Source organism: Coptis chinensis, chromosome 7 (genome assembly GCF_015680905.1).
Source record: "Coptis chinensis isolate HL-2020 chromosome 7, ASM1568090v1, whole genome shotgun sequence".
Classification (NCBI taxonomy): Eukaryota; Viridiplantae; Streptophyta; class Magnoliopsida; order Ranunculales; family Ranunculaceae; genus Coptis; species Coptis chinensis.
In genome coordinates this window covers 20,365,506-20,381,026 of record NC_141462.1, presented here as the reverse complement: position 1 = coordinate 20,381,026, position 15,521 = coordinate 20,365,506, and the positions used below count along the sequence as shown (strand labels likewise).

The following is a 15,521-nucleotide window of genomic DNA, read 5'->3' as shown; positions in this document are numbered from 1 at the left end:
TTGAACACCGCAGCGACCGCCCAAAAAAACACTGTAATTTGAAAATTACCCGAGCGACGATCACGCTTCTATTCGCGCACCAGCGCCCTTTGTTAATTTTTCCGAATTCTACCGCTTTGACTCGAACTTTGATTTTTTCAAATTTTTCAGTGTCCTAACTTGTTATACACAATCTAACACGCAGTAAACAAGACGCTTATTCATAAGCGAAGCAGGGACGCAATCAGGTATTCCTTTCTTCCACACCTTGCATCTCCCCGTTAGAGGTTTATACTAGTATATCAGAATTGTTTGGAGTGTTGATGTGTTTAGCTAAATTTGGTTTTAGCCTTGTATGAGATTAAGGTGCGGCGAACAAAACACGTAACGTAATTACACAACAACGCGTCAACAAACAAGTCTATCTAGTATACCACCTATTACACCTCTAGCTACTATTTCACACATCACGACCGACACAATGCCCGACGAAGAAAGACTCCTCTCTCGACTTCTACAAAGCCTTGGCGATAGCCCAAAATCTTGCATCGTTCTAGCAAACCCGGTGGGGATTTCGAATCCCCCCAAATATTTTAATTTGTTACCCGCTTTTCATGGATTAGACCATGAAAAACCTTATCAAGACACGCGTAGGATTGAACAAGTCCTAACAATATTCCACCATCCTACGGTTGGTGCGGAACAAATTAAACTCGGGGTATTCCCTTTCACCTTAGCCGATATAAGGGCGTCTTGGTTAATCGCCCAAACGCCTAAATTCGTGGACTCGTGGGCTAAACTTGTTCAGTTGTTTATGGAACATTTTACCCACCCCTAAAGACGGATGAGATGCTTTCCAAGATTTATTTCTTTCGACAAAATCCTCATGAAACATTTTCAGAGGCTTGGAATCGTTTCACCGATCTCCTTATAGAGTGTCCACAACATAACTTAGCGAAAGACACGTTAGTTCATGCCTTTTTCAAAGGACTTCTACACCACCATAAAGAAGTCCTAGACATAATGAATGGGGGTAGTTTCTTAAGCAAAGGAGCCTTAGAGAGGCTTATAAATTTTAGAGGATCAAACTAAAGCTTAAATAACAACTGGGGTGGTAGTGATGATATCCACCGCTCCGCTAGTTCTTCTAATACAGTTAAAGCCGCCGGTATGTTTGAAATTAAACACGATTCCGAGCTTAAAACTCTAATCGAATCACTCACTAAAAAGGTAGAGGCCATTTACGTTCAACAAAAGCCTATCCCCGTCATGAATGTAAATTCAAATCCATGTAGTTTCATTTGGAGCCCCGAGCATCCCGGACTCCCATCGCCCTATAGCCTATGAACAGGCTTGTTCCATTAATAGTGAACCTAGCGCCCGCGGAGACAAAATCCCAACTTCGGTTGGAGAAATAACCAAAACGTCACACCTCAAGGGTACAATAATCAATATGTTAGGCCTACGCGACGGCTTTAACCAAGCCCCACTACGACAAGGGATTGTGGTCGGGTAATTTTAATAATTATAACAACCAAGTGCAACCTCGTCAAGGTCAAGCACAAAGTCAAGGTAGTTATAATAATTATAACGCTAATAGAGGTATCGTTCAGGTAAATAATAACTATCAAAATCCACCCATAAATAATTCACGTGAAATAGTTCGGTCCACACCACCCGTGACTACTACACCCACACAACCGGATCGTCTTTGACACCTTCATACAAGTGAGCCAAAACTTTTCCAAACCATGGCTCAATCTAACCAACAGCCTTCTACAATCCGTTAATAATTTAACCAAACGGTTGGCTCAAGATAAAGCCCAACCCAAAGGTGTGTTGTCGTCACTTAAATACCTAATCCTAAAACAACCAATACAGCCTTTGAGGTAACCGATAATACTAGTAATGAGTATGAAAATGTAGGGCAACCGCCAATGCGTTTCATTAATTGCGTGATGGTTCAATGTCCATGTCTTTTGGCCATCTTGTCATTGAAGTCAATGTTTTAAAACAAAAAAAAGCATTACCCGATTCGTCTATGGATGGAGAGGTTAGCATGATCGAGAGCTTTGCTCGAGATTATTTCAACAACACGCTCCCCGGATAATCATATGCCCAAATTTCTTTCCTTTGGAAGTTCAGACTCAACATTTCCATCCCTACACTAGTCGATACACATATTACGGATGAGGATGAGATAGATGACTTTTCAAAGATGTAGAGGACTATTATAGTAACGAGGATATGACCAATATAGATGAGCAATGGATGAGTTTCTTAGAGCAGGTGATGATTCACCCTATCAAGAACTACTTTGCACAACATCCACCTCGACTCCCCTCCTTCCACCCTTTGAAAGGAATCTCGAGTTTGCACTTTCGATCCTTTTGTTTCTCCCGTGCTCCATAATTTTTAAATCCACCTAGTAAACAAATACTTGGAAGGACAACCCATTTGACACCTTCATTTTCAGACTTGAGACAGTCCCTATACACACAATGAATGAGTTTTGTGCTAAAACCACATCCTCATTGTTTACAGGCTGTCTTTCTACAACTTATCCATATCCACCATATTCTCCACAACCATTCACTTTTCCACACTTATTTACTAGAACACCCACTCATTCAAAAATGAAAAAGAAGGTGCATGCTAGGTTACGTAATAGGGTTATCCGACTTCGCTTTCATTTTACTAGGTTGCGTCATAGGAAATATTGGTGCTTGATTGTGTTTGGATATGTTTTCTGTGATATTTATTTATGGAATGATCTACAACTATTTCGGTTGTTGATATATGGTAAACTGCATGTTCATACATACGTTTAGATAAAGTCTCGAGTATCTGACTATAAATGACTCAACTTTTATGTTTGGTGCATTTCCTTTCATTTCCATATATTGGTGAGTGCACCATTAAGGTAACCGGGCCCTCTCTATGGAGTGTGTGGCTGTAAGTACTGGATCCTAAGTCCACGTTTAAACATAATTCACGTTTTCCACTCTTGCATGTTTTCTCGGATTTTTGAGTCATGTTTCTCTATGGGGTGAATTATGTCTTTCTTGTTTATTGTTTTCTTTTTAAAATTAAAATTAAAATATATATATATATATATATATATATATATATATATATATATATATATATATATATATATATATATTAAAGAATAAACATAGTAATATAGGAAGTCTCGGGAATCTGATTTTAAAAGACCCACTGCTAAAAACAAATTTTCTAAGCTTCGTTGTAAAAAATTTGTTTGGGGGTCAGGTGTTCGTGTTTCCGTCCTAAAATGTTTTATGTCCCATTAGAGTTGTTTAGGCCGTTTATTTGTATTCTGATTCGGGTTGACATAATCTATGAATTTAGAGTTCAGTCGTTCGCATAACGTACGTCATGCACGCACTTCGAGGCGTTTTTCCACTATCTTATATGTCATCCACGATCGGAATAGAGTGTTTTATGGATCATTGGATTGGAAATTCTCTCCTGATCATTTCCATATCTCATTCGCAAAAATCGGACCGGTAACGAAGCGGCAATTTTGATTTGAAGTTTCGCGAAAAAATCGAAAAATTCACAAATTTCGATTTGGGCTTGGGCCCAACCCGCGCCCACCGACAGCGCGACTGCGTCCTTACCTTAGCCAACAGTCGCGATCTTCTTCTCCATACCGCCATTAACGCCCAAAGATTCAACAAAACCTAAAACAAAATCAAATTAAAAAGAAAACGAAAATTAACCCAAGCCCAAAATCAATACCCAACCCAAATCGACTCCAACCGCACCGCCCCACAACCTCCACCAATTTCCATCAACAAAAACCACCGAAAATTTCAAATTTTGGTGCTGCCGCGCCACCGTCGCGCCACCACCACTTTTTGCTACACTGGTCGATACAATTCCACCACCACATCCCATTTAAACCCCCACTACATTCCAAACACTCAAATGGCTCAACAACGTCGAATTTTGCCGGAGCAAGCTTTTACTGGCGACCACTTCGCACCGTTTTACGGTGACGAAATGATCAGTAGAGACTGGAATAGCTTGTGGTACTCGATTGAAGCCTATTACCACGAGGACTTAGTCAGACGGTTCTACAATACGAGGGAGTTGGAAGGGACTAGGATTTTTGTTGTGGTGGCGAAGAGGAGGAAGGAAGTGACGACGGGGTTGTTGGCTGAGATTCTAGGCAATTCTAGGCATTCCGCCTAGAATCCATCTGGATGTCACGTTGCAGGAGTCCCAATAGAATGGGGGTAGAGCCATTGATGAACGTGACGGTTACAGAAGGGAACTACAATGCGAGATCGCATTGTGTTCGCCAGGCATCCCTTAGGACCAACCAGCTGGCTGCAGCTCAGTGGATTGGTCAGAACGTCTTGGGGAAGGAGAAGGTCAGCGACATCGGCCTGAACTGCCTCCACATCTTATGGATACTCCAGGAGCGGAAGTATGAGTTCTGCATCTTGGAGTTTCTGCTTAGCATGATTAGGGGAGTAGGGAAGTCCGTTGCCCTCTCCCCGTGTTGATAAACAAGATCATGTTGAAGTTGAGTGAGCAGTTTCAGCGAATCGATAGGACTTACATCACCCTACACCGTAACCTCCGCGATCTATAGGAGTGTGTCCAACGAGTGTGGAGGTTCACCGAGGATAGAGAAGAAGAAGAAGAGGCTGGTGGAGAGGAGAATGCCGAGGAGGCCGGGGAAATCGAATGCCTCGGAGGATGAGGAGGATTTGACGTGTTTTGATGCGGATGCCTTGGAGAGGTGCTGGTCAGATGCATAACGCATGGCTGTGATTCATCGTGGCATCGCGTTAAGCTCAACACTATCTGCGAAGACCTCCGGACTCGACAGGCAACGATGCATCATAACTTCGAGGTCCGTACCCAGAGAGAGGATGAGAGGTGGGAACAGATGAGGGCCGAGCTAGAAGCTCAGCGCCAGTTCCGGGAAAAGATGCTTATACGATTCCCACCTCACGGGGACTCTCCTTCTGAGGACACACCATCGAGGCACGAGCATCGTCGCCGAAGGATGAATGGTGTTTGGCCCATGGGAGCCGGGGGCGATCTCGAACCATGTGCCCTCCGCTACCAGTACCGGAGTAGTTAGGGATAGCATCGTTTGATGTTTTTATGTTTATTTGTAGTTTCATTATTGTTATTTATTTTAATGTAAGTTTTATTTCAGTAATTTGAATTTTGTAGTGAAATGTACTCCGAATGGAAATTTTAATATAATGCGGTTATTTTTATTATGCGTGGTTGTCTCATATTGATCCCACCTTCCCAAATTGTTTGGGGGTGGTTTTATCTATTCAAAGATGATTTTTATATAACCCTCGTGTTAGAATTTATTATGAGTCAAGGTGAAAATATGGCCGTTTAGGCATATCCGTGAATAAGTATAAGGGTAGGATGAAATCTAGATTAAATAGGTAGATTCTATCATAAATTCAACCTAAAAGATACTAGGTTTGAATTAGAATCAAGATAATGAGTTGTTTCCGTTTTCGGGTTTGGAAATACTTTTGGCAACTTCCCGATCCGTTTTAGCAACTTAAAACCTATATAAACTTCATACATTCTACACTCACAACTCACACTACACCTAAACTCCATCACTCACCTTTCACTCCCACGATTCTCACGTGTCGGCTCATTTTCCGAGTTTCAGCAACTCCGAGCGCACTCGCGCCCTACAGGAGCGCACTTGCGCTCTGTATATTTTTTTCACATTTTTGTCGAGCTTTTCGCCAAAAGCTGGCGACCCACTCAAACACCGAAATTCCAACTATTCAGAGCACACTGGCGCCCTGACTTCCGTGGACAGAAAAATTTCCAATTTTCTGCGGGTAGTATCCGGATCATTCGCAGCTATTCCAGAGCGTAATTTTGAGATGACATCTCCAACACTGATACCGGAACAGTCTTTCGAAGATTTGTTCCAAAGCACTACTTATGGTGCTTGGTTTCGCGAGGCGATCACATACGTTGGCTAGGAGCCGCTTATGGTAAGACCTGATGCACTTTATTCTCCAACACTAGCATCTTATTTTTACGATAACTGCATTTTCTTTGAAAGACCAGATGGAGAACAAGTGTTCTCCATCAACATTGATAATGAACCAATGGAAATTATCAGGTTCTTGCTAGCATTTGTTCTTGGACTTGCTATGCCCGCTGAAATACAAGACCCATGGTGCTATTGGGTAGATAATATGTATATCTACACTTACGAGTTCTTGCATGAGTCGTACGGTGCAGGCATTTTCCATATCGAGGACCAAGGGGACTATAACGTCGCTTTTGGTAGCTTTGTCCATGAACATAGGAAGCATTACGTTTTTTGGATCATGCTAAACATTTTAGGGAATGGCATTTTTCTTCTGTGAATGATGCCACTTGCAGCGTTTTCCTTGCTTTAGCCACGGGACGTATGTGTCATGACCTTCCCCGAACCTTGATGTCTAGTTTAGCTCGATCCCATAGCATGAGGCATAAGTTCCTTCTTATGCCCGTTCTAGTTTCCCGTATTATACTATGTTTCTTTCCTGTTTTTTGTACACGTTTCACGGATTGGATTACGGTCGACACAGTACGACCCACCAATAGTATTATTTGATCCTTCCGTGCAATGACTTGGCAAGGGTGGAGGATACAACCTCATCAGGTTGCACCCTACACCCCATCAGACCAAGTGGCTCTTAATAGGTTAGCAATAATAGATGATAAATGGCGGGAAGCCTGGCAAATTATCATGGCATGGCAGGACGCAAAGGAACCTCACTTCTTTATGGAAGAAGAGGATGAGTAAGATGATGAGTAATCGCGGGGAGATAAGGTAAGTTTTCATTCTAGTTAGTGTATGCGCTATGTCCCAAGCAATTTCATTCTTGTTAACCCCATAATGGGTAGAACTCATTATAGAGTTGCGTCAGTTTTATTTCCTATATTAGTATGCGTTCTAACTTTGTTTTGCGGATATCCCCGAATTTCACGCGCGTTTTTCAATGGTATTTTTCCTACCCTCTTTATTTAAATGCTTTGAGGACAACGCATGCTTCTTGTTTGGGGGCATAGAAACACGTGTAATTAAGGCATCTGTTAGGATATAGATAGAGTTAATATGCATTTGTTTTCTAGTTAAAATTTTAAAAATTCAAAAATATAAATAAATAAGTTCATGCTATACACTTAGGAATAGTGGTATTGTTTTCCTTCTCTATGCTCTTAACAATATAGAAATCTCACGTAGCTTTTGCATCAGAATAATTTTTAGAAACATAGGTTAATATGTATGTAATAATCTTTGCATCTATTTATAAATATATTACATGAGTATCGATGATTGTTAGCAGTAAGTTTCTGAAATCTAGGCTAGAGTACTTATTCTACAAATCCTGTGAGAATATAGCCTAAAGCCTTATATGAGTGAAACATTTGAGAAATGACACAAGGGAGAAGTAAAATCCGGATAGAGATATCACACGTCCACTTGCTTGATCACTAAACCATATCCTAAGCGAGAATTTAGGCCCTCTTTGGATCGATATAGCCAGAAATTCAAACCTATGAATTATTTTCCGCTAATTAAGCCCCTCTCGAGCCTTTCTTTAGCCTTGTCATAAACCACAAATCCTTTACCCTGTTACAAAAAAAAAAAAAAAAAAAAAAAATATTCAACCTACCCAATTAAGATAAGTCTGAGAATAGAATGAGGAAGAAAGAAGAAGAGAAAAAACACGTGTAAACAAAAGTTAGTTAATTGCTTCAGAAAATAAAGAAAAGAAGTTTCCATCCAAAGAAAAGAAAAATAAAAATAGAAATAAAATAAAAACTCCAAAAAAAAAAAGAATAAAAGGGAGTCAAAAGCCAAAGTAAAGAAAAAGAAAAAAATATGGCTAAGGATGGAAACAAAGTATAAAAGCAAAAGAAAATAACAAGGTTTTCTCTAAGTTACATAATATGAAGACTCTATTATCTCAGACTTGTCCTTTTGAATATCCATTTCCTTCCTTCTTAAACCATCTCCTAATCCCCGCAACACCTAATAAAGACCTCTAGCTCAATTAGGAATAGGTTAGTGTGATAGTAAGTGGCAGATGTGTTTGATCGACTCGGCTTCCTTGTTGTCATTGAGATTGTAAGGGTAAAGTGTGCCCAAGCACTAGAGTAAATAAACTTGAGTGGAAAAATCAGAGTGTTGTATCTTGACTATTATTGTGAGAACCTACTTAAGGACGCTTATTCGAAGTTTAGAAAACGAACCTGCTAGGCATTTCATAGTATTACTCATTGTATATATGTTTATTATAGATGATTGATTATTATGCATATATTAGCTTAGGTTTCGACTTGATTACTCTATATGCATTGCTAATGAGAGGTATAGATAATTTAGAGCATGAATAAGGAAACAATAGTTTTATTTCTTAGTCGTTTGTAGTATAGATGAAGTTTGTGAGTACCTTCCTTCACTGAAAAACTCTCACGAGGCTATAACTCGTCCACTAGGAATTCCTAGTGGTTTTAAGGCCTTGTTGCATATGATCAATGCAATCGCACTCAAGTAAAACGAGAGTAGTTAGAACTCCATTTTTGGTCACTTATTCTAATTTCTCATCTTTGCTTGAGGACAAGCAAAATGCTGTTTGGGGTGGTTTGATAAGAGCCCAAAACTGTAGTTTTAACCCGAACAGACATACTTTTAGACCAATTATGTGAGTAATAATTAAGAGTTAACACGATTACGTGTTTTATGCATTTCGGGCTTCAAAGTCCATTATGCGTAAATGTGCCACTTTAGCGAGATAAAAGAGCAAAGGTCGGTTACTAAGGAGTTCCGTGATTAAAGGCCAAGATTCAAGAAGACAAAGCCTTTCTAAAGCCGGTCCAAAATTTGAAAAAAGTCGACGAGCTAAAACAAAGACAAAAAGTCGTGAGAACTTCCGAAGGCCATATCTTTGGACTCAGACCTCGGAATGGGGCCTACCTTATGTCAAAACGACCGGCTCGGAAAGAGCTTTCCAATGGTCTAATCTGTGATCCAATCAGAGGAGCAAAAGTGGATGAAAAGTCTATTGAAGCCAACTGCAGCTGAATAGGCCTTTTTGGACTGAAAGAATTGGGTTTTGGGCCTGATTCTCTGGCCCAAAACATGGCTCCAAGCCCATGCACAATTTTTGGATCTGAAAGTATAAAAACAAAAGCTTAGCTCTTTGTTAATGGTAGATTTTTTAGTAGAGAATAGTAGATTTTTAGGTTAGAAAATAAAGGAGCTTAGAATAGAAAGTAGCCATTAGAATAGCTTCTAGATCTAGATTTAATTGTTTTAATTAAGTTTAATTTCAAATCCAATTCTTGTTTTAGATTAAACTATTAGAATCATTACTCTTAATTAGTTTGATTAATAAAATAGCTAGTTGTTAAATTTCGATTCTTGTCATTTACATTTGTGTAAGATCTTATTCATTTACTACTTGTTATTCAATTCTTAGTTATTAATTAGATTTTAATTATTGTTTAATTTAGATTAGTAAATTTCAATTCTTTATATCATGTTTAGTTTAACTTTAATCGGAAATGATTGCGTAATGATTCTCGGCTAAACCTCCATTAGAGGGGTTGAGAAGCCTCGATGAAGCTTGATTCCGACTATCGTAGAATCGTCGTAATTTCCTTTCCACTCTAGAAACGATTAGTTCACCATGAGAATGGGTTTAATCGTTCACATGCTAGTTATGAATTGGTAGGAATGCCATGTGTAATTTGGGATTAGGAAGAGCCAATTGTTCTGCGAAGCAGTTCAATTCGGATTACGACGATTCGTCGTTAATAGAATTAAGTCGAGTTAAGGTGGAATCAATCCCCCTCTAACTCCTTATCATTGAATCAACGTAGCATTCTCTTAGTTGTCCTAATAGTTGACTAGTGCATCTTATGGGTAGTTGCATCGTAGTCTAGTTGCCTTTTCGTAAATCTCTCATTAGACCTTAAGTAGAGTAATTACACGTGATAACACAGCATGCGGAAGGACTAGGAGTGGAACGAATCACTCTACTCCACTATATCTCATAGGATTGAGAGTAGAAATCTTTGATAAGCATATAGGATTTGACAAAACTAAGCATCATAATTAGTTTAGTTTACTTACGTTTTGAGTTTCATTGTTCATTTCATAGGTAAGTTAGTCAATTATCATTTATCAGTCAATGCAATCGCACTCGGTGAAACGAGATTAGTTAGGACTCCATTTTTGGTCACTTATGCTAATTTCTCATATTTGTTTGAGGACAAGCAAAATATTGTTTGTGGGTGGTTTGATAAGAGCCCAAAACTGTAGTTTTAACCCCTTAACAATAATACTTTTAGACCAATTATGCGAGAATAAATAAGAGTTAATGCTAATTACGTGTTTTTATGTATTTCAGGCATTGAAGTCAATTATGTGCAGAAATGTGCCACTTTGGCGATATAAAGGAGCAAGGGTTGGTTGCTAAGAAGTTATGTGATTAAAGGCCAAGATGGGCAGAAAAAACACACAAAAGTCAGCAGAACTTCCGAAGATCGTATCTTTGGGCTCAGGCCTTGGAATTGGGCGTACCTTATGTCAAAACGACCGTCTCAGAAAGAGCTTTCTAATGGTTTAAACCTTGAGCCAATCAGAGGAGCAAAATGGACAAAATATCTGTTGAAGTCAAAGCCAGTTGAAAAAGGCTCTATGGACTGAAGAAATTGGGCTTTGGGCTCGATTTTCTGGCCCAAAACATGGACCCTCAGCTCATGTACGAAAATGTGGATCTGGTCTCCTCCATTTCCACACACAAGACTTAGCTCTTAAGTATCAATTAGTTTAGGATAGAAGTAGCCATTAGAGTAGCCATTAAAGCTTAGTTCTAGATCTAGTTTTTCAATTAATTAATTAGTTGTTATTCTTGTTTTAATTTCATTATTGAATCATTTTTTATCATTCATTAGATAAATAAAATAGTTAGTTCTTGATAATTTCGATTTTGTTATTTAAAATTGCTTAGATCTAATTTCAATTCTTAGTCGTTCTTAGTTGTTAATTTAGATTTCAATTATTGTTTAGTTGAATTTAATAAAGTTTGAATCTTTATATTATGTCTTATTCAATTTCATATGAAAATGATAGTTTGATGAATCAAGGCTAAACCTCCATTAGAGGGGTTTGATGAAGCCTTGATGAAAACTTGATTATGTAGAATGTCATTGATTCCACTCTAGAAGGTCGTTGATTCGCCATGAGAATGGGTGGACGTCTTCACATGCTAGTTATGAATTGGTAGAGATGTCATGTATAATTAGGGATTAGAACGACCAATTCTTACCGTAATAACGTAAGAATTGGATTACAACAATTTATGCTAGTTTCTTAAGTTAGATTCAAGGTGGATTCAATTACCCCCTAATTCTTATTCTAGATTCAAACTTTAGTATTCCGTAGCATTTCGTAGTATAATTCGTAAAACTCTCATTGACTTTGGTAGAATTGATAGTCGTAGGAAACTTGAATGCTAAAGAACTAGGAGTGGAACGAATCTTCTATTCTAACTCTACTTCAATAGTATCGAGAGTAGAAATATTTGATAATCACGAGTATAGTTCAATTTTAGTTTTACTTGCATTTAGAGTTTCATCGCTTTATTCATTAGTAAAACTATATCAATTTTATTATTATCAGTTAGCAAACTTGAGTGAAAAAAAAATCAGAGTGTTATGTGTCTTGACACATTCCTTATGAGAACCTACTTAGGCACATTACCCAAAAATTTCAGAAAAAGACCTGCCACTGTATTTCATAGCATAATTCATTATATAGTTGCTTATCTTAAGATGATTTGATTATTATGCATGTATTAATTTAGGAGTTAGATTGATGATCCTTGTTTAAATGCTAGTTAAATGTATATATATCTGAGATAAATTAGGGGACAATTACTTTTATTTCTTAGTTGTTGTAGTATAAATGAAGTTTGTAAGTACCTTCTTTAGAAAACTCTAATGAGACTATAAGTCGTCCACTAGGGAATTCTTAGTGGTTTAAGGCCTTATTGAATATGGTCAATGCAGTCGCACTCAGCGAAACGAGAGTAGTTAGGAATACATTTTTTACCACTTATTTTAATTTCACATATTTGCTTGAGGATAAGCAAAATGCTGTTTGGGGGTAGTTTGATAAGATCCCAAAACTGTAGTTTCAACCCCTTAATAGTATTATATTTAGGCCAATTATATTTATAATAAATAAGAGTTAGTAATGTTTACGTGTTTTTGTGTATTTCAGGTCTTGGAATCAATTATGTGAAGAAATACATCACTTTTGCAAGAGAAAGGAGTCAAATTGCTTGCTAGAGAAATTATATGACTAAAACCCAAGTTTCAAGGAGAAAAAGCCTTTTTAAAGCTTAGTCAAAGTCAACGCGGGTAGAAAAAGAGCATAAAAGTTAACAGAACTTCCGCAGGCCGTATCTTTGGACTCAAACCTCGGAATTGGGCCTATTATATGTTAAAACGATCGTCTCGGAAAGATATTTCTAAAGGTCCAAGTCTTGACTCAATCAAAATATTAAAAGTGGACAAAAAGGGTGTTGTAGTAAATTCCCAGAAAGAAACCCTTTTTGGACTTAAGTAATTAGGTTTTGGGCTTGATTGAATGGCCCAAAACACAGCTCCAAAGCCCATGCACGAAATTATAAACCTAACACTCTCCTATATAAAGAGGATGAAGGCATAAGTCTATTCTCTCTCCCTCCTATTAGTTAGAATAATTTAGATCTCTCCCTCCCATTAGTTAGAATAATTTAGTTCTCTCTCTCTCCCCTTTCTTTAGTTTAGTATAGTTTAATTAATTAGGGTTTATAATTGTAGCCTTTATTAAACCACCATTAAAATACCTTCAAGTTATTATTATTATTCAATTCAATTGCTTCTCTTTCTATTATGTCTTTTTCTCATTATTTTATTCATGATAATCCCATGAATCAAAGCTAAACCTCCATTAGAGGGGACTGATTGAAGCTTTGATGAGGACTTGATTTGTTAGTATAGAATTGTTGGTTAGAATTTCAAGTTAAGGTTTTTCTTGACTTAGAAATAAGAAGAGTTTAATCTAAACTAGATAATAGTGAATTTTGCCATGAGAATGGGAACAACCTTCTCTCATGCTAATTAGTTTATGACCAGAGATAGTATAAAGTAATTAGGGATCATTAAAAGTCTAGTCTTTATATTTTAACCTTGTGTGAGAATATCTAGACTAGGGTTTTCTATACAAATCTATACTAGCATGTTAAGAAATTAAAAAGTGAATTTCAATCTCTCTCTATTCTTCTCCATATTTTATTCAAGTCATATTCAATTGTTTTAGTTAAATTAGTATAAGTTAAATTCATATATTTAGTTTCGTAGTATAAATTATCATCCATAAATATTACTCTTGCTATTATTGCCTTGTGTTTGATTAGTTGAGTTCGTTTAAGTTTAGAGAGTTAAGAGTGGAACGATTCCGTACTCTATATATTGCTTGAATATATATGTGAGAGTAGAAAATAAATAGTTGATAACGTAAGAATACAGAAAGATCTAGTTGTGTTTTTATGGTTTACCAATTCCAAAATCCCAATTTCGCGCCCACTGTTACATTCAAACAGGGCATAGTATCTAATATATAGACATTACATGCAAACTTTTAAAAAACTTCAAAGCTACAAACGAATTTTGCTGTTTGAGCATCCAACACATTTGTGTGCGCATGTAAGTAGATTCTAAAATAGTCTCGCAATCGTGCATGAGACTACGCTCAGGCTATACAAAGCTTAGCGTGTTTAAAACTTACCCACGTAGAAGAGCACGCCGATCTCGACATTCTCCTATTTTTCATCCTCCAACTATTAGGATGGCAGATGAAGTAGTTCAAGCGGAAGAACCTCTCTCTAGTTTCTCCACACTGTTACAAGATGGACCTCATCTTGTATATGACTCACACAGCTCAATAACGATTTCCGCATCCCACCTAACGTATTCAATCTCTTACCCGTCTTTCATGGTCTTGAACACGAGTTACCTATACGAACACCTACGCTGGATACATAAGGTCTGCAGTACGTTCAATCATCCGGGCATTTCTGATGTTCAAGTTAAACTGAAAGTGTTTCCCTTCACTCTAGTTGGGAAGAGCCATGCATGGCTTCTATCGCAGAAGCCTAATTCATTCAATACATGAGAAAAGGTAGTGTTCTCCTTCATGAAGAAGTACTTTCCACCGAAGAAAATAGAGGAGATAGTAAACAAGATACAGTTCTTCAGACAGAGTCCGAGTGAGACATTCTCCAAAGCATATGATAGATTCTCTGACCTGAATTATTCATGTCCTCACCCTAAACTCGAAAAATCCACTCTTGTCCAATGTTTCTTCAATGGTCTTCTCCAAGAACACAAAGTCACACTGGATATCATGAGTAATGGAAACTTTTTAGATAAATGTACTATAGAAGCTCCAACCTTTCTAGAAGACCAAGCTGAAAAGAGTACTCATTGGGGCAACATAAACAATTCCAGAACATCCCAGCCCAAAACTTCTAAAGCCAATGGTATATTTGAGGTATAATATGATCCAGAGATGAAAACCCTAATCGAAACCCTCACTAAAAAAGATAGATGCCTTTGCAACCAAACAAAAAAACCATACTCCCCAACCAGTCATGAACATCGATATAGCACCATGCACTTTCTGTTTCGATCTAAATCACGTATCTACCCATTGTCCCTTGCTCAATAACATAACATCACTTCAACCGGAAAAATTTTGTGTTTTCAATATACCAAATGCACCATGGAGGCAACACCCAAATTTTCAATAGAACACTAATCCACAAAACTAACCACCTCCAGGGTTCACAAATCATGTCAAACCACAAAATACATTCAATCAGTTTAAACAAGGACAAGGTACCTACAACAATCAGAATAGAGCAATGGTTTCATCCAACTTTAACCAGAACTACCAAAATCTACCAATTAACAACTAAAGAGACTTAGTACCAGTTGCCCAACCTACTAATGTCCTACTAGACAAAACATTAGAGATGATGTTATCTTTGATGAAACATCAAACACAAATCATGTCAACCATAAAACAAACAATCCAACTGTTACATCAAAGACAAAAACAAGCTACCAATGATCACATTGAAACACAAGAGATCAAAGCAGTCACAACCTTGCGTTCTGGCAAAATAGTTGTCAATAGAGTAGTCTTGCCCAAAGATCTTGCACCTATAGAAATACCCGATGCAATACCTATATTACCAGAACAAGAATCATAAAAACGGATACCTCCCAATGTCCCCTTACAGAAATTCTAGTTCCTAAACTATCATCTCCCACACCTGACCCAGTTAAGAAATATAAACCAAAAGCACCATTTCTAGCACGCCTGATGACACCCAAGGATGATAATTTTTTTGATGAAATCAGAGAGACATTCAAGAATCTAACCATAA

The 15,521-nt window shown here is 37.7% G+C and overlaps 1 non-coding gene across 1 annotated transcript; it reads right to left on the bottom strand.

Annotated features, from left to right (window-relative positions):
* Positions 1 to 828: 828 nt before the first annotated feature.
* On the bottom strand, positions 829 to 932 carry LOC147486526 (small nucleolar RNA R71). The gene has a single exon (XR_015203386.1). It is a non-coding gene; the product is annotated as a small nucleolar RNA R71 (small nucleolar RNA).
* Positions 933 to 15,521: the final 14,589 nt, after the last annotated feature.